The sequence below is a fragment of the Leuresthes tenuis genome, unplaced genomic scaffold, assembly GCF_036924035.1.
Source record: "Leuresthes tenuis unplaced genomic scaffold, fLeuTen1.0.hap1 SCAF_5, whole genome shotgun sequence".
Lineage (NCBI taxonomy): Eukaryota > Metazoa > Chordata > Actinopteri > Atheriniformes > Atherinopsidae > Leuresthes > Leuresthes tenuis.
Window position 1 is genome coordinate 30,523,720 of NW_027325359.1, and position 19,363 is coordinate 30,543,082.

Below are 19,363 nucleotides of genomic sequence, written 5' to 3' on the forward strand. Positions count from 1 at the left end.
AAGAAAGCACAAATTTTAATGATGCGTGATGGTGTCTGCCATGCTTGTTTTGCCCATCGTTTACATTTGATTTTGCCACATCCTGCCTCCTCTGGTGCATAGTTGTGGCACCCGTCTCACTTCAGTGACATAAAAATTGGATGAAATGCGACAGGAAAAACATCAAATATGCATCAGATTTAGGACCACATTTTAAGGTGGTCTGGGTCTGATTTGTGCTGCTCAGACTGTCCAGATATAGGTCACAAATGGGCAAAAAGAAAAATCAGATTTGGGCCACTTTTGCCTGAAGTGTGAACCTAGCTTGAGTCTCTGTGCTGCGTTACATTAAGTGCAGGTTTAATGAAAAACTTGGAAATGGAAATAGAGCAAATGGGAAGGTGAGAACCCACCAGTTTTCTAAACTCATTTAACCTGATTCAGGGTCACGGGCAGGAGACCATCCAGCCACCATCGGGCAACAGGCGGGTTACACCCTGAACAGGTTTCCACATCATCAAAAAGGCCAAAACTCCATTTATCCAGTGGTATTTAACTGCCAAACTTTGGATTTTAGGCAACTTTCCAGACTAATGAAATCCATTTTTAGAATAAGCACTAACAAGTCTACACCATTATTCATACAATGAGAGAAATTAGAATACAGAGATAGAAAGACAGAGAAGAAGAGTCAGAGCCAAGTGAAGACGAGATCAACTATAAAGAGACAGGGTTAAAAGGTTTCACCCACATGGCAGAGCGCCCTCCAACAAAAGCAAACAGCAGAGCTCACAAGAGTTGACACAGAGCGGATTGATGTAAGACACTTTGACTGGTATCATAAGCACAGCTTATTACTAATCATCAAGCTGACTTACTGTAATCAGAAGAGGATGGAGACACACAGACACACAACTGGGCCACAAGTCAGCGAAACACTCCGTTTCAGATTAATTTCCCTGGTGCCAACTCCAGAGAATCTCTGCTAAAGATGTTGCTTTGACAACTAATTGAGTCCAGATTGTGGCTTGTGCTCTACAAATGTCTCAGAGGCAGAGCGGCTGTAGAGGGGAAAAATAAAAGTGTGTAAACGAAACAATTTGGGATGATTATTAAAGCAAAGACCGTAACTATGACACATAATACAATTTCCCTGAACTAATTAGTATGAACTTTCCAGCTAAGCTTGGCTAAATTACCCAGAACAGCTTAACATGACAAAAGTAGCAGTAAGTCTGGACACATTAACAGAATAAATGCTGCTGTATTACTGTTTTGATTCAAAACACAGCAATGTGAACATGGCACCCAACACAGTGGATTATAATTGTTTTAAAAACATGTACAATTCTGCAAGTTTGTCATTTCCAGAACACTTTAGCAAAATACAGCAAATAAAGAACATACTGAAGCAAGCAAATCATTTTGATATACGAACTAATAGAGGTGAAACATATGAATTTAGGTTAATATTTTAAGTGGTAAAAGACTGCATATTTTTGTTGTGAATGTTCAGTGTAGGGTCTTGTCATAATATCACATTAACTTGCTTTACTGTGAAATATCCCCTATTTCAGCGTTAAATCATCAAAAAGAGAACATCTGTATCAGCTCGACTTTCACAGAGGCTTCAACTTTAGTTAATCTGCAAGTATTTTCCAATGAATCAAGAAAAATCTTTGAAAAATGATCAGAAAACAATGAAAAATGTCCACCATGGATTTCCAGAGAAACTGGAAATTCTTTGATTTGTCTGGAAAGCCGTACGAAAACCAAAACATGCTTGACTTACAATCAAATAAAGTTTAATTCAGTAGTCTTATCCTTATTAGGGAAAAGGCGGCGCTCCAGATGGCAAACCTTTTGGTGACAGTGGGACTAAAGTTTAGAAGATGAGCGCGATGCAGCAGAGAAAAGTAGCACGTTGCTCTCTCTGTGACCTGAACAGTTTGTCAACTGAACTACAAACTTTGAGCATTAAACACAAGCGAGAGCTGTATAGCAGCAATTTTAAGGAACAAGTAAGCTAACCCGTCTGCAGAAGGGAGAGAAATGACTACAACATGCAACGACCTACAGCAATGTGAAAGAAGAGCTGCCATGTTGAACTGTGAAAAGAAAACAGTTTGAATTCATCCAACACACAGAAACGACTCGGCACAAACTCAAATTGACATGCAATACAACACAAACTTATTCCATCTTAACTGCATCTCTGCTAACTACTTTGGAGATGAACAAGTCAGAGAAAAATCCTCAATTCAGAAGATTAACAGAACGAGAGGAACTCGTTTGGTGAGTGTGTTCATTTAAAAGGGAAAACAAGGATTAAATAGAGAAACAGTTTAGTTTTTGTGTTTCTTTAAGTATCAAAGCATTTATCAGGACCATCGTTGCTACTGGAGGAAAGAGCTCTGAGAGATTAATGTTGATATAAAACAAACTTCTGTGCAGTGTAAAGAGGCCCATTAAACTTGGAACTCAAGACGTATTCATCAAAATAAAATAAAAAAACAGTTTTTGAGAACCTGTTGCTAATCAAATTCAATAATCTATTCTGACTATCTTCTACAGACGTGTGTACAACAGTTTTACTCTTAATGCAAATGAAAGATAGGTTGACCATTGATTATAAGTAAAATATAAGGGAAAATAAGGGAAACTTTGTGCTGGACAGTTAAAAGTAACAGTTAAAGTAAAGCAAATGTGCAGTTTGTTCACCAATTTGCCGAACAAGACCGGAAGCTTGGAAACATCATCCCAGGGTGTTTGCATAAGTACAGGCTTTGGACAAAGCATGCATAATGTATGCAAATGATGAGTCTACTCAAAAGAAGAGGTACTTACAGTTATGTAAGAGTAACACATTATAGCAGCCACTGCCTGACCAAAACTTAAAATGAAAAAGGTCAAGTCAAACATTTCTCCTCGACTTACCAGTAGCACAGAGAGAGAAAGTCAGGATTAAATATAAAGTTGCAACTACTTGTCATATTTCTGACAGTGTTTTGCAAAGTGGGAAATCTCGAGCCTTGAAAATTTTGACGTTGCACATCACTAAAACCTTCCAGAGGGTCATCTGAGAGCCGCTGAGGGCAGGAAAAGCAGGAGTGCTTGTGAACCTGTACTGCTGACAGGTGCAGTTAAACATTAACATAGAGGAAGAAAAAAGAGAACAAGACACACACAAACAGCAAGAGGGAAAGAGGTGTGTGAGAGTTTACCGTTCTCCTCATTTGGCTTAGCCTGTTTGGATTAGTGTCACCAGCTAGAGGCCAGACCTAAGCCCCCCGGGCCCTGCTGTCACACAGGGTGAATACAACTATGTGTGTGTGCGTTGAGCCAACAAGAAACACCAGATTCTTCAGCAATTAACATCAATGCGACAGGACCACTGACATTTGAGGATGCTCCCTGTTCTGTCCTTGAGTTCAGCCTGAAAATCTACCTCTCTTCTCCCCCTTCCTTCTCTCGGTGCATCTGAAACCGTTTTTCACCCATTTCTTTCCTTCCTACCACCGTAACCGATGCAAGTATTAAGAGCAAAAACAAACCGATTAGCCACAACATTAAACCCGCCTAATCGCTCTCATACTGCCAAATAATACTGACAGGTTAGGGCATGTTCTTTTAAACTCCTGAGAACTGAGAAACATGGAGGATAACACCTTGAATTCAATTTCATGTACTTTAAACCCTTCCTGAACCGCGTGGGAGCAGCGTGTATATTGTCCTGAGGCCTGCAACAGTTTGTATTGCCTGATGTGTTATTCATGCCACCTTTTTAAAAAAAAATAGTCAAGTTACACAGGGAAGAAAAAAAAGCAGTCCATAGTTTTTGCATTTTCTTTATTTACACAGGTTCTATATTTTCTAAGTAAATAATGTCTATAGAACAATGACAAACTGTCTGATGAAGCCCAAAGTCAGGGCTTATCTGTACACAAACTATGTTTAGATCTTCCGTCTCAACACAGGAGCTCGCTGGCTCAGTAGTTTGGTGGTTTGTAGTTCATGGCAACGCTTGCATCTTGCATGATGTTGGCTGTGCGAGTGTCGAGCATGATGACCAGGGAAAAATGACTTGGACAAGAGATGTCGTCAGGCCTTGTCACGCACATTCACACACAGATGCAGAGTGCTGCAGAGCAGCAGCAGTGAAAGCAGGCTGGTCAGACAGAACACTGTAAGAGTCACGTGAGCACAGCCGGCTCTCAAGTTCTGCATTGTTCCTCTTCCTGATGACATTTTAAACCTCGGGCTTGTCAACTCAAGGGGTGATTAAATATTTGGTTGTAAATTCATTGAGCAGAATGGTTGTAACGTGACTCCTGCAGCTGTATGAACAGAGCATGATTTTGTTCCAGCTGCGTGGCTGATGTGTGACGCTTGATAAAGTACATTATGTATGTATTAGAGAAGTTAAATTCTCTAGAGATTAAAATACATCTTCCTGATGGAGGTCCACGGTACGGAGAGGAGCAAAAACAAAAAGGGCACATTGTTTTATGTCTGGTTCTACTGTTGCATCACAAAGGAACCCAAGTCATGTGTTCCCCCATCTGGCTTCTGTAACCCAATGCAAGCTTTCATTTAGCACTTCTTTTCTCTGAAAACTAAATTGTGTTTATGGGGCTTGCCGTTTGCACTCCAAGACAAATATGCATCTGCAATAATAAACCAGCGCTATTTTTATCTTTTGGACCAAGTTCAAGTCAAGGCTCAAATTTCTGGAGAGCTCTTTAGAGAAATCTTAGAGTTATACTTTTAAATGTGTGCACATGATGATTTAAAAAGAGAAAAGCTCATTTAAATCATATGAATCAATTAAAATGATGCATTAGCTTAAGGCGACACTGCCAACATTTTGTTGGTAATTATTCAGGACAGTTTAGCAGCGCTCCAAAACGTACAACCTGCTGCACATTCAGTTGAGCATTTTTCAATATTTATGAGCCACAGAGTTGAGTCTCCCCAGCTTTTTCTTTCAAATCTCAACTTGATTTTCCAGGCATTCAAGTCTCTAGTGGGTGGATTCTCACTGAGGTTGAGTTGAGTTCGAAATATGAGGCAAGTAAAATTCCCAAGTGTGGCGGCACAATGCTTCCAGCTCCTTTCCGACGTGCCGTTAACCTGAAGGAGACTGAATGTGCTCTATGGGGCATTTCTGTAACAATTTGTTTCGGCGTTTTTTGCGAGGTGAGACGCAGCACAAATCGGAACTAAATCAACGGATGGACACACAAAGCAGCAGCGGTGCTAATGTGCACAGTCCGTGTGCGCGGTTTATTCAGTTTGAATGATCTGTTGCATGCAGTGTGCAACAGTGGCTGGCAGGTGTGAAGCACCTTTATTGAAGTAACTTCTGTTATTGCTGCTGGTGCACTAACCCTAAGTGTTTTTGTCTCCTTGTCGTTTTCCTGCCTGCAGGCGAAACCGAGGAAGTTTTCCATGAAGAGAAGAACCATCACATGGATATTAGCTTAAAAAATTCAAAGTATCCAGCGTCCCAGGAGTGATGGAAGCAAGCCCTGGACCACATCATTCTGGTGAATGATAAAGTTTGAATAGTATTAGCAACGTGTTTTCTGAGCATCGATGCAAACCAGCTTACTATGAAACTGCATATTGGCCTATACGCCATAAACAAGTTCTGTCAAATGAATAGAGTGTAAAAATAATCACAGCTTCCATTAGTTATATTTCTCTACCGCAGTGCCTCTTAAGATTGGAGTTAGTCTCTTTTTGATCCCTTATCTGTTAAACACATTTTGAGTGTATTCAGTAGGAAGAGCTACTTACTGGTGTTTGCTTATGGTTTATGAGTCCATTTAGAGACTCTCTGGCTCAAGAAATAAGTAAATTCACAGTACAAACAAGAATTTCATTACATACAACTGTGACACAATCTCTATCCCCTGAATGTCAAAGATCTCAACTGTTTGTGAGATATAAAACCAAATTAACCACTCGCAGCCTCATATACAACAACTTCTGTTTCTTAGAAGCTTTTAAACCATTAAAAAGCAAAAAGTGCCTTCAAGTAGTTGCATAATGTTAGATCTTCATGCAGAGCACCACTTGTCTCACTGAAGTTTTCTAGCTTTAAAACTAATCCTTCTACAGCGTCAGCTGAGTCACTTGTGTCATCCCAGTGTTTTCTTTTTAGGGCCGGTAAAGCAGCCGTGTGCAGGAGAAAAGTTAGCCACAACATTCTTAGAACCATGTTCAAGAAAACACAAACCTCATTACTACATCATTTCTGTGCATTCCTCATTTCTGGCATTAATCTGAATGCCATAAAAACAGGGCCTTACAAACAATAGGGTGTGTCTGTTTAGCTTGGTTCCAGAAACAGCTTCCAAAACACATCAACGAAGCACACACACACAAACAATTCAAGCCCAAACAGCGATAAAGCAAACCATGAGATGCATAAAGTAGCTGCATAACACAAACTTTGAGCAGAGACAGGGTGGTGGTTCATTCTTGGAAAACTTTCCCATCTCTTCGACGAGATGCAACACAAGATCAATTTGTTCTCCTTTTTAACTGACTGGTGTTTGAGGCTCTTTTTTGTTTATTTTTACTACTTAAATAATCACCGGATGGTGGCCTGGTTACACAAATTCTTTCCCCTAATACATAACAAGCTGGATGACCATACAAAAGCATGTCTTGTGCGTTCCTTTCGTGACTCTGTCCAAATGTTGGCCTGGAACAAAAGAAAAAAAAAGAAAAAAAAAGAGTAAAGAGTTCCTTTGGAGCAACACCTGGAAGAACATCTGCAGAGTTTTGTCACTCTGTAGGAAGCTCGTGTTTCATTTCCACGTTGCTCTGAAGGTCTGACATGGCCTCGGGGGCAGCAACCAGCAGAGCACTCAAAGGCCTCGAAGACCAGAGTCAGCAAGCCAGAGCTGCAAAAACAACGTGTCAACACCACTTAATACATACATGTTAAAGACACTCAGCCTCGTGTGACAGCTGCAACTAACCAATCAGCACTTCGCTGGCAACAGAAAAGGCCAATAGGAAACTGCGCAGTTAGCTTGTGGACTCATTCTGCCGTATGCAGTGAAGCTGATGAGATGACAGAGCAAAGCATGATGGGACAAACTGAAACACGAACCTTCAAGGCTGTTGACAGGTGTGTGTACATGCAATTACATCCATACACACACCGATATTAAAAAGGGAAAACACCTCTTCTGGTTGTTATGAGAAAAACTATTTACCACAAAGAGGAACTTATACCAAAGCATGTTGTTATGTATTAACACAAATTAAGTCCTCATCTAAATTAGCTGCTTAAGTACTGTGACAAGGTAGCAATTCATTGTCTCATAGCAGAAAATAAGTGGACAAAGGACAGTATTAAAGTAACACTGAAGTTTCTAAAAAGGCATAAGACATTATGAGTACCTGAACCTTTAACACTAAAGTTGATTTTGTAAGAATTACCTTTTCAGCAGTTGGCACTGGAGCTCATTATTGGTACTGTGAGCCGAATTCATGGTGAAATGTGCTATTTTTCAGGTATGACATTTTAGGTCTAATCAAAGAACTAATATAAAGAACTGAACCAAGCAAACACATGAGATTTAAGGTGTCCGTTAATGGCTTTCACTACAATGTTTTCAGCAGGTTGGGAGCAAAAGTGGCATTTTGTTTGGTCTCTGTTCAACACTGTGAATGAGACATAAATTGGACGGTCAGGAAACATTCAGTCCCCAGGATGATATTTTTTCACCCGTGTATTAGAGGGCTGCATTGGGCTTGGGTCCCGTCGGGTCCCGCGAGACCCAACTCAAATCTCGCGGGAGCGGGCTGTATGAACTTTGCTGTGGGCAGGCGCGGGCGGCAAAAAAAAAAAAAAAGGAATCGGGAGTCAGTGTTGCCAGGTCACGTGTACGATAATTATCGTATTTGTATGATGATTTTGCCCTGTGTACGATGTACGATCAATAATCCCCAAAAAGGCCAAATATATGATAATTTGACCATTCTCTGAATGTGTGGTTTTAATCTGTTGTAATCAGCCTGTCGCAACTGATTTTTCTGTGAGCCCTGAAGGCATTTCCATTTCCATGTGACAAGTTTCAAGCCAATCATACTTTTCTATGTGAGCTACGAGTGACGTGCATCCGTTTGCCTCAGAAGTTCCTACCAGTAGGGCGGGTGCGGGCGGTAGTGGTCAGAAATTTAGCGGGATGAAGAAAACAGTCCCGCGCAGGGCTCTACCGTGTACCTTTAAGACTGAGATGATACTAAAATGTAAGCTATTAAAGCACAACTGCAAGAGTTTCCACAGCTGAAACTCTGCAGCTAGCTTTTATTTTTGTAGACTGTTTCCAACCAGAGCTGTCGGGCCGCTGCAGAACTTTTCTGGGTTTCCTTTGACATGTGCGTTATGCGTGTGTCTGTACATATACAGTTTGTAACAAGTGACAACATTTTCCTCCACGTTTGTTAGATAAAAAAGGCACAAACGTTCACTGTAAAACTTATTTTGGTGAGGTGCATCATTAAAAATATTAGCTTTGCTTTAGTCCGGCTACTTTCTGTATATGAATGATTAATTTTTCAATACACTTGTTTCAGTTTATACACTTAAACTGAATCAATACATAAAGTGCAGGAGGAACAATGTCACCAACATCAACATTTTACCAACATTTTAGCCCCTTTCAACTTCTTTTCTCTTTTTTTTTCCAAATAAAGCACCTAATTTCTTCCTGTGGCAGACCGTCCCCCTCCTTGTCACAGAGAAGTAACACCTTGTATCCTGCATTACCATAATTATCATGATAGGAAAGCGCTCCAAATTTAGGGACAGCTAATTAGGGACTACTAAACCACAGTCCTTTCACTTAGCAGTAGAATAAACCAGAGATAATTCGACAGCTGACATAGAGCTGAATGCAAGAGGGAGAGGAAAGTAGACATTTTGTTGCTTCTAAGGTAAATATTGATAGAGTTTCATAATAAATATCTGAATATGACTATTTTAATACAAGCAAAAAGTACATTGCAAAAACCCCGATACGACCCCCGCTGTCACCTAACCCTCCACGACCAAAAGCTCGACAACCAGTGCGGAAAGAAGACATTTTCTCCCAAATCATGATGTTTTCCTGAACCAAACCATGTAGTTTTAGTGCCTTAATTTAACCAAACAGCAACGGAAATTTTAAATCTAAGAGGAAAGGGTAACAATAACTGGCTCATTTGGGTAAGTGCATGAAAATATCCCAGGGCATTACTTACTGATGATGAATGTTAGCCAAATAAATACTAAACACAAATTAAATATGAACCTGAGGAGGGCATCAGTGGGAGTGCCAAATTTCACGGAAATCTACTCAAAACTTTTCTGGGTATTTCACTCAAGACATGAAAAAGTGGTTCTCGTGTTGCTAAAGTTCGTGTAAGGCTATCATGAAAGTCAGTAAGATTTATCCTCCTGGCACCAAATGTAATGCCAAATAACCAAAAACATTAAAACAATAAGCTTACATGTGCGCCACAGTAGAAGTCAGAGCATCATCAACATGCAGATGAACTTTAATTCCAAGGCCTAAGCAAGAGATGTTTGAAAGCTGTTGGAATATTTCAGTATTTTCAATAGAATGACTGCTAGATTCAAAATATAAGTATAAATACAAATCAAAATGCTTAAAAAGAAGCACATCAATGCTGATTTTATTTTGCCTCTTGTTAGCAAAAACAAGCTCATTCTCAGACTTGGCGAAGCATCCCAGACTGTGTCGGACACCTAATGACAAGTATAATGACCCCAAAAACTGATCAATCAACTTCTTTTCCAGTTAAAATGCAAAGCCAAATGTCTTGTTCAGGGGGAAGATCACACAAGAAAATAAGTGTGGCTTTCTTCTAAATTAACAATGATGGTAAAAGCCTGTGCCACCTGGTTCTGGAGCCCCAACGGAGCAAACCAGCAGACACCTTGAAATGTCTGTGCTTTGGCAGCGGATTCACGTGAGGCTCACTGATTCTGGCCAGCAGCCTTGTGAGTGCAGTCAACTGTCATCCCCCTCCTTCCAAATTCAAGCGAAAAAGAAAGATTTTCCACTGAGTGTGAAAACACAACCTGGGTGGTAAGAACTGCTATCTTCACAATGACCGTCAAGCCTGTTGAGCTGGGCGAAACAGTGAAGTGCTACACATCAGAGGACGGCGCCTTGACTACGGGAGACTAAGGTTACAGAGTCACAACCTCCAAACAAGCTATCTGGAGGAGAGCAGTGACCGATCACATTACAGGATAATGTTACAGTCGCAGAAGCATGGGATGTGTGTGTATTTGTCTTTTAAGGCAGACACAATCCTGTGCATCACATCACAGCCACAAACGAAACTCCATCTGTTTGGGTTGGACTAAAAACATATTTGACTTTCACCCCCATTTTGTTTTGAGGGAGCATCGTGTGAACCACAGTCTCAACACATTTAAACCAGAAAAACAAGTCACAGGGCCTGATATTAAACTTCTTTTTGTGCATTGACAACCCATAATTTCCCTGATAATTGACGCATGAAGACAAAAACTGTACCGAATCACAACACCCTTTAAGAAAATGACTCTTCCTTTTGTGCGTTTGTGAACGCATCCTGATTTAAACAATAACACAAAGATGTGAAGCAAAGTTCATCGTACAATCGAGCACAGAGGTCAGCCTTGCAGTATAAGCAGCACGTATCGGAAACTCTGGCGGTACAGAAGATAGAGCTGCGACACATAATGCGCTGAAATAAAATCCAGCTAAAATGCTGACTTTGGCCAGGTTTCTTGGAGTGATTATTCATACTGGTGTTCGCTGAGCTGAGATAAGGATTATATCTGCACTGCACAGAAGCAGAGATAGAAACACACCATTTTTTTGGAAAAGACAGCAATGCATCTACATACATCTTATAATAATCAAACTGAGTTAGCTTCTTTAAGCGATAATTGAGTTTTTTCAAAGTGGGGTACTTCTGTGTCCACCGGGATTTGCGTCAGACTTGTAGCATTCTATTTGCAAAGATTTAAATGTGCTGGTATTTTGGAATTAGACCTGCAGCTGACCAGCGGCAGGATAGGCTGACCCGTCAGATGGCAACACGGACCTTCTTCAGCTGAGAAAATAGTGAAGAAGTAAACATCTGTCTGATCCCGATTCAAATATGAAGCTGATTTCACTCAAACCTATGACATTTAATGTTTCGGTGGTTTAAGATGATGAAAATTTGTCCCTCTGTGACTCCCAATCACACTTTAAAAAAGAAAAAAAAAAACACCCAGATATTAATTTAATATTGCACAGAGCCAGTAATTCATGCAAACAGAACACAAATCCTTACCACACTGTAACTAAGTTATTTTCTCTAGAAATCCAAAATATTGTTAAAAAAAAACAAACTTATTATTGATGATCATATGGTAAAGATGTAAAACAAACATGGGTTATTTCCAAATGAAGATTTATCAAACGACTCTTTCTACAGTTGCTCTTCACACATATTCTTTCCTCTGGGAGTTTTTCTTCGGCAGCTTCACTCTCAGTGTGAATCACAAGGGAGGGCCCAGGAGGCAGGTTGTGACACAATAAGTGCAGGTTTGGAAATCTCCGTTTTGTTTACAAAATGTCAAGAATGGCAGATGAAGCTACTTGTCACAACAGTGCAACACGTGTCCTAACACGCATGTATAATACGAACAAGTGAAGAATACTTTTACCTGCAAACGGAAAAAAAGCTGCTTCGTAAGCACATTGTCTGCAATACATTTTTCTGGCAGTTTGGGTGGAAAATCACAAGTTTGGAACAAATACTGTGGATAGTTGCGTTTTCATCACCTCTACAGAACACATCTAGAACATTTAAAGCATGTGTGAAAACAGCTGTAGTTTGCACAGGCCCACACAGCTCTGATAGTGTTAGGGTACAGGAAAGTTGTGAGAGGAGACACTGACCCCCACCACTGTCCTCACACTAACTGAGAAGAAAACAACACAAACAAACACTTCTTCCTGAACACCAAGTCAGACCCATCTCTCTCCCAAACCAGCTGGAGTTTGCAGAAATGTTCCAGCTCCATTAGATTTAACTCTGTACAACTGATTAATCAGTGAGTTAAATTGAGTAAAAAGCCTTAATCCTCCCCTCATTTATTCATGATTTGCTTCCAATGAGTCTGACAATCTTTAAATCTTTTAAAGTGGTCTTGAGCAGCATTTTCCAGACTTTATGAAGGTCTCTCAAACAGTTTTCTTTAGATATCGGCTGTTTTTTCACTCATTTCACTCAAACTTGCTCATTCAGTCAGGTAAACAGCTTATAGGTAAGAATGACTTAAACAACCCCCACGTTGGTCGGGTGGTTCAGCCCCTCTACTGTTTATAAGCCGATACTCCCCACCAACTAGTTTAGAACTGAAGAAGCCTTTCATATGAGACGTGAAATGTTTTCAAGATCCAAGAAGAAGTCCAGTTTCCCTTATTCAAGCTGTTTGGATCTGAAGAAGAGCTTTGGAATGTCCTTCAAGAAGCTCGGAGAACTATTCCTCAAGACTACTTAAAGAAATGAGAAGATACGCATATGTCATCATACAAACATCTGAAGATGCTCACTTTATGTTGACGTAGGACACCAAGTTGATTTTTGAACTCGTTTTTCCTAAAGTAACAACTTCCTGCGTGGTGATTCACTGAGGATGCTAAAGGACGATGGTCAAAGAGACCTTCTAAAAGTTTGACTAATTCACTCGCTGCAGAATGGTGGCACGTTTAACAAGAGATTTCAACCACTTCTGCAATGCAGTGTGAAATAAGAAAACAATGATGCTCCAATGTGTGTTTCTATCCACAAATAATTACCTTAATATGCAACTCTGCTGTCAAAGTGTCCTCCCACTTCATTCCGCTCACTAATAATCCAGCACTGATCGCTTACTCTCTTTTCTCAAACTGTACATCCGCGTTTTCCACTTTCATGGGTTCTCTGCTCCCCTCATTCCTTTAATCATCCTCATACCGCCCTCCATCTTCACCTCCTCTCTCCTCTGCGCCTCAGCTGGTTGGTTTGACATCGTTTCTGACAAGTCAGACTGAGATTTTTTGTCTTCAGAGATGCTCACATTCCCAGTTCTCAGGGCAAAACCAAGTGTGTTGTGGGTGTTAGTGTGGATGCAACTAAACCACCAAATACTGACAAAGTAACTCAATTATTAATCAGCTTATATACTGAATTTTGAATATGGTTAACAAAATAACTTGTTTTTTGCCAGCTTTGGCTGTGCAGTGTTTACACTGACCTTTGAAAGTCAGTTCTTACTTTCAATAATGCAGAAAAGTGGACATTAACTATGATGCGTGCTGGCTCAGCTTTAAAAGTCCTACGTCATTCAACAGTCATAGTCTTTCCCTGTTTTTGCAGAGCAAGAACTGATGGAAACTAAATTAAATAACAGAAGCTTTTATCTCCACTTTTATGTTAACAGCGCAGCTAATGTCCCTCCATTCCATCCAAACAAATGGCTTCCAGTGAGATGAGTAAATACAACCAGAGCCGAAATGCGAGTTAGCTGCATTAGAAAATGTGTTGCCTAAGCGGCGTTCATACATTGAGATACAGCGACAGACGTGGACCTCAACCAGCTCGTGTTAAAGAAACTGTACCACCCAACAGCAAAAGATGGAGCAACATGATCTTCTCTCATTAAAAAAGAAGAAAATAAAACTTTCCTCCAAGTTACGAAAGTTTAATTTGATAGACTCACTCCTTCTGATCAGTGTGCCAGAGGGCCATTTTCTTTATAAATATTCATCCTCAATGATACATACATACTATCAATAAGCTTTCAAGGATTACTCCCCAACTCCACCTTTTTGTCCAAATACGGTCACTTCCAGATCTAAAAAACAGGTCCCTTCCTCTTGTCTTCACCAGTGCATGAGCTGACTGGAAGTAATGACAATTACTGCAGGTGATTAATGATTATTTTGTCATTAATCATTGATAAGATTTGTACCACAGAGAAAAATAATACAAGTCTGCTGGTAATATACAGCCTGGAATGAAAGATATTCAGCAGAGTCACTGATTTTATTCATGCACTTGATATCATCTTGTTGTTTGGCATCCAATAAACTATATTTGTATCAACCGTATGATCGGAGTGGGTCAAGATGCTGCTTGCACTATTAGATCTGAGCAGTGCATGTGGCCCATGTGCCGGCTGATACACTGTTTAAATGGTGTGCACAGTTCTCAGTGAGGTGCTCATTGCACTGCCGTATAAATGGTGCGGACTCACTGAGAAGGTGACAACCTAATGCCAAACTTCACACTTCAGTTCACTTACCAGTGGGTGACGTCACCGTCTATGGGATATTGGTTATTGACTATAACTACAACCATGAAACAAACGTAACGCGCTTCTGCAGGACCAACCTCACATGTCACATTTGATCTGATGTTATGGAGGTCTTTCAGTCTTAATATTAGTTTCACACAAAGTAAATAACCACTAAAGTAGTTCAGAATCAGCAGCAAGTGGATTTTGCCTGCAGTTGTACCTCTCAGGGTGGAAAGACTCTGCTCTACACTCTATGCAAGGTAAAAATGTCTTTAATTCAACCTCGAAGGAAGACGTCATGAGGTCAAATAAGTACTTTTAGGTAATCGACAACCTCTTACAAAAAAATAAAACAACAATGCAAAGAGGATCTGAACACCACTTACACTAAGCTGCAATGCAGAAAACAACTGTTCAAAAGATGAACCACAAAAACTACACATGAGACTTCATCCTGTGTGGTTTGGTTGATAAATTAGAAGGTTTTAAGCAGCCACCAGAAAACATGTAACAGGTATGTTCATGTGTCCAAAATGTAGTGATGTCACAGTAGAATGTATAAGCTGTCAGGCTGTAGATTGTCTAACAATGTGTTTTTAGACTCGACCATGAACCTTCGGTCCTACTTGTGGTGAAAAAGAAGTAGAAAAGTAATAACTTATAAGTGGGAAAGAAGCAGAAAAGTGCAATGATGGGAAAACACTGTGCAGGACTCTTACAAAAGTGGACCACATCAGTCCAGCTCTGAGGTTTTTACCCTGGCTGCCTGTCCATCAGAGGATAGACTTTAAAGTTCTGATGCTGGTCTATAAAGCTCTGAATGGTCAAGGACCAAAATACACCCGTGACCTCCTGACCCAGTATGAACCTTCCAGACCCCTCAGGTCATCTGGATCCGGTTTTTTATCAGTTCCCAGAGTCAGAACCAGACATGGAGAAGCTGCATTCAGCTTCTATGCTCCACATGTCTGGAACAAACTCCCAGAAAGCCTCAGATCAGCTGAAACCCTCATCTATTTTCAGCTGCATTTGAATAAAGCTCCAAATGAGCTTGAGTTTCAAAACGTCATCATTTTAACTACTGATTTTATCAATGTTTACATTTTTATCAGTTTATTTATTCTTATCTTTCATATATAATTTTATTACATTTTTATTCAATCTTATCTTTATTGTTCTGATTTGATCTATTGTTCTTATTTCTTTCCTTTTGTTTAAATTTTAAATCATGCTTTTTATTTATACTGTTTTAATGTCTCTGTAAAGCATTTGGAATCACCTTGTTTTTTAATTTAACAAACTTGCCTTTCTTAACCTTACATTAATGGCCTCAAATCTGCATCTTCCACCATCCCTTCCTCATACCTAACAGTATAACCGTTTGTGTCCTGACAAAGAAGCAGGCATGAAGATGTAGATTGTAGACCGAGCTGCGTTAAGTCTGACTTCTCACAACAACACATTTATCTACATGAATCCCAGAGAGTATGACTGTATGAAAATAGCCGTGTCTCTTTAAATGTTGCTGCTCCAAGGAACTGTGAGACAGAATTATCTCCTTCCGTTTCCTAAAGGATGATCCAGTGCATCCTCTGCTAAGGGAGGTAAGAAATGAAGCGCAGAAGCACCTCTCCTGAGCTTTTAGAGAATTTCACTGTCTATTAGATATTTCTGAGTCATTTCACTCAGTTTGGAACATTAATATATCTACATTTATTTTAGCTGTGTTGAAGAACGCCTCCTCTTTTCTGAATCCAAACAGCTGGCAGATCAGAGACAACTCAAAGTTCACTTTACAGGTCAAACATTTCCTTAGTGCCAGTTCCCATAAGGACAAATTCTATGCAACTAAGTCTCCTCTACAGGATCAGGTGGAACCTTTTAATTCTCCCTCTTCGTTTATTCTTTTCAGTGATCTCCAGAAGTCCCACACAGGCAGCTCAGGCAACACAGTGACAGCGCTCCACAGGGGGATTAAAAGCTTCTGCAAAGTTCCACGACACTTCACTATGATACATTATTTTATGTATAATTTTACACACCGGTGGCCTTCCCACCAGCACTCTGCTTTCTTTTCTCACATGTAAAAAGCTTTAAATCATCCCTTGCACGCTTCTGCTCTGGGTTACAGTGGCAGACAGTCAAATAGCGTATGCAAAGTGAGGTCTGAAAGACACAAAGTTAAATCCTTTTCTTCACTTTCACAGTATTCTGCTTCATTCTCCTGGAAACCATAACAGCCAAGAAGCACCGACTTCTTCTTTTATTTCCTTTCAGGCAGCAGTGGAACTACAGCATCTATCCTCGGCTAGTCTCTGCCACCGTTTTCTAATTTCCTTTCCTCCCTTGACAGCCAACCATAGATAACCTCAAATAAACTATATCTATTTCATTTTTTTGTTCATTTTCTCTTTTTGTCTCCATCTTTTCTTCCACTCTGTTAGCAAACAGAGGATTATTTCTTCTGCTTTTCTTACCATCCCTCTCTCACTGCTATCCCTCTGCCTTACTCTCGCCAACGTCTCTCCATCTTTTTCTGCGTCTCTCCTCGTCGTGAACACCAGTGGATTACCCCCAGTGAACTACACTTGTGAGGAGCAACAGTAGTTAAGATGGCAGAGCAATCATCTGATACTGTGCGGCTACAGAGAAAATGAACGCCCTTGGAATTAAACAGGCTGCTTTGATCACAGGGATGAGTGCCATCATCTGCTAATCTACTGCGCCTGCATATGGATGGCCCAGTCATAAAACCTACTCCACAGGCCGCTGAATGCTTCTGTCAAAGTAAACGCTTTTATAACTACCATTTTTTTTTTTTACCATTTAGGGATTTTTTTTTAAATCAATGGCCTCTTCACCGTGGCTCCAGTTTTGTTTTTGTTTTTTTTGTTTTTTTATTTCCTCTGATTTTTAAGTGGTAATGCCACCCAAGTGCCAGCGGAGCTGCATTAATGAATTCACTGTCGTCAGTGGCAATGATGCCTTTCAACTCACTCCCTTTTAAATGAGATTTGCAACAGAAAAGAGGCACCGGCCTGCTGTATTCACTGAGAGGAGGCTCCTTCAGCTCTCTCAAGTCGGCCTTCTGTGATGTGTGTGTGTGTGTGTGTGTGTTCTCGATCTCCAACATTAGATGCAGCAGATGCTTAAGCAGGGGGGAGCCACACATCAGCCTTGATATTCTGCTATTAGCAGATCAGCAGCCCCTCTTTCTCCCCCTCCCTCCTCCGTTTACACATGCTGTCAGAAATTGATGATCTGCATTAACACAGCATGTGTCAGTGCGACTAAACATCATTTAATCGCTCCGAGCTGACAGCACATGACTGAGCAAGCGGAGAAACACCGCCGTCACAATAAAAAGTACAATGTTTTCTTTGCTGGAGGGTGTACACAAGCCAAAATTGCTGCAGTATATCTATATGTGCCAGTAAGATGTTACACAATATCACTTCCAATTAAACGATGTAACGTAAAGTGACTGGATAAACTCCACATTTACAGATTTGGACGCTTTAAGTCTAATCCCACATAATTTCTCCTAGTGCGCAATAGCCACCCAACCACAAACTTACCCACAAATAAGAGACAGAAAGCAGCTTTAACAGCCTTTAAATTTCTAATATCACAAGTAAATTTCAAGGATAGCCAATAATTCAGTTCGAAAAGCAGCTTCATGAACTTGTCTGATGCGCTTCTTTAAATCCAGCAACAATTAACCTGTTTTTTTTTGTTTGTTTGTTTGTTTTTAACGCGGCATTACAATTCTCAAATTCAAATGACTTTTTCCAACCACAGTAGCTATTAGAGAAACTTCCACTGTAATTTGCTTTTCGCAGTCATATTACTTACAATATGCGACTCCTCTGAAGCGTTATCGGGACAAATCCTGCAATTTCTGCTCGTGGAAGACACGTTAAAATAAAGTTGACGCAAAAGATCGAGGAGGCATGGCGGTGACTCACAGAAAGCTTGTCCGACCAGTATGTACAGTTGTCTCTCGCCTGTACTCTGTGTGTTCGTCGTAATAAAGCGCGAGCGCCCTCAACTATATCACCTGCCATGTGATAGGCACGATGCCTTCACGAGCTCCTCGTAACTCGTGCGCTCGTGTTTCCTTCCCCAATAGTCAGTTTGAATCAATGATTTCGCCCTGACAATTCAAACTATTGTTTGTGACATTGATTTTTAAGTTACTTTTTAAAAAGTACAATACCAATAAACAGTCACAGTAAATAGTTTTCATATTAAATAATAATGTGTTTATATCCTTTTGATTCAGGCTTACTGAGGTCTTAAACTGAAGACAAAGACGGGATCATAAACACGTTTTTGCTCCAAATACACTTGTAAGTGTCCAAATACCAGGAGGAGGTAATGTCAATAATTAGCAGGATCATTTAGATTTCAGGGCATGAACTTTGCAGACCTGTAAAGTTTTTTTGTCACTTCACTTACCTGAGAACTTCTTCATTGTATCTCAGGTAAGAGATGGGGGAGTGAGAGTCTACAACAAAAATGCCAAACAACATAGGAGTGAAAGCTAAGAGAGTAACTTTTATGTGCTGCCTGTTTTAATGTGACTCAACACTGGCATCTAGTGACACAATAACAACAGCAGCCATCTGACAAAATGCACGCTTCTCTAACAGAGGGATTACATGCATTTATTTAGGTTTTAGGTTAGTTTTTGGTGACATAAAGTGTTTTCGATTCGTATGATAAGTAATTTACCTTATCTTATGTTCCTCTAATGGCTTGAGATGTCCTTTTGTTGTGAATTGGCAGTATTTAGATAGAAATGTTATTGCACTGAATTAAATAAACACCTGTCATACCAAGATGATCTCTTATTCTTACAGGTTTCTTTACTTTCATCAACATTCTGCCATTATATGTGTGATATGTGTATTTCAAATATATGAAGAACTTCACTCAGACTGCAGTCTTCCTGCATTTTTTTTCTCCTGCCAAAATCAGGGTGTGCTGTTACCTCCCACTTAAGGACCAGGAAAAGGACCT

At 40.1% G+C, this 19,363-nt stretch overlaps 1 protein-coding gene across 3 annotated transcripts in view; it reads right to left on the minus strand.

Moving 5' to 3' along the window:
• Window positions 1-18,364, minus strand: part of ppfibp2b (PPFIA binding protein 2b) — a 93,864-nt gene extending 75,500 nt beyond the window's left edge. For 2 of the 3 annotated variants that reach the window (XM_072386616.1, XM_072386617.1), the window contains exon 1: window positions 18,190-18,364. The gene's annotated coding sequence lies outside the window, so the exon portion shown is untranslated. The remainder of the gene's footprint in view (window positions 1-18,189) is intronic. The other variant, XM_072386615.1, reaches the window with a different exon arrangement.
• Window positions 18,365-19,363: the final 999 nt, after the last annotated feature.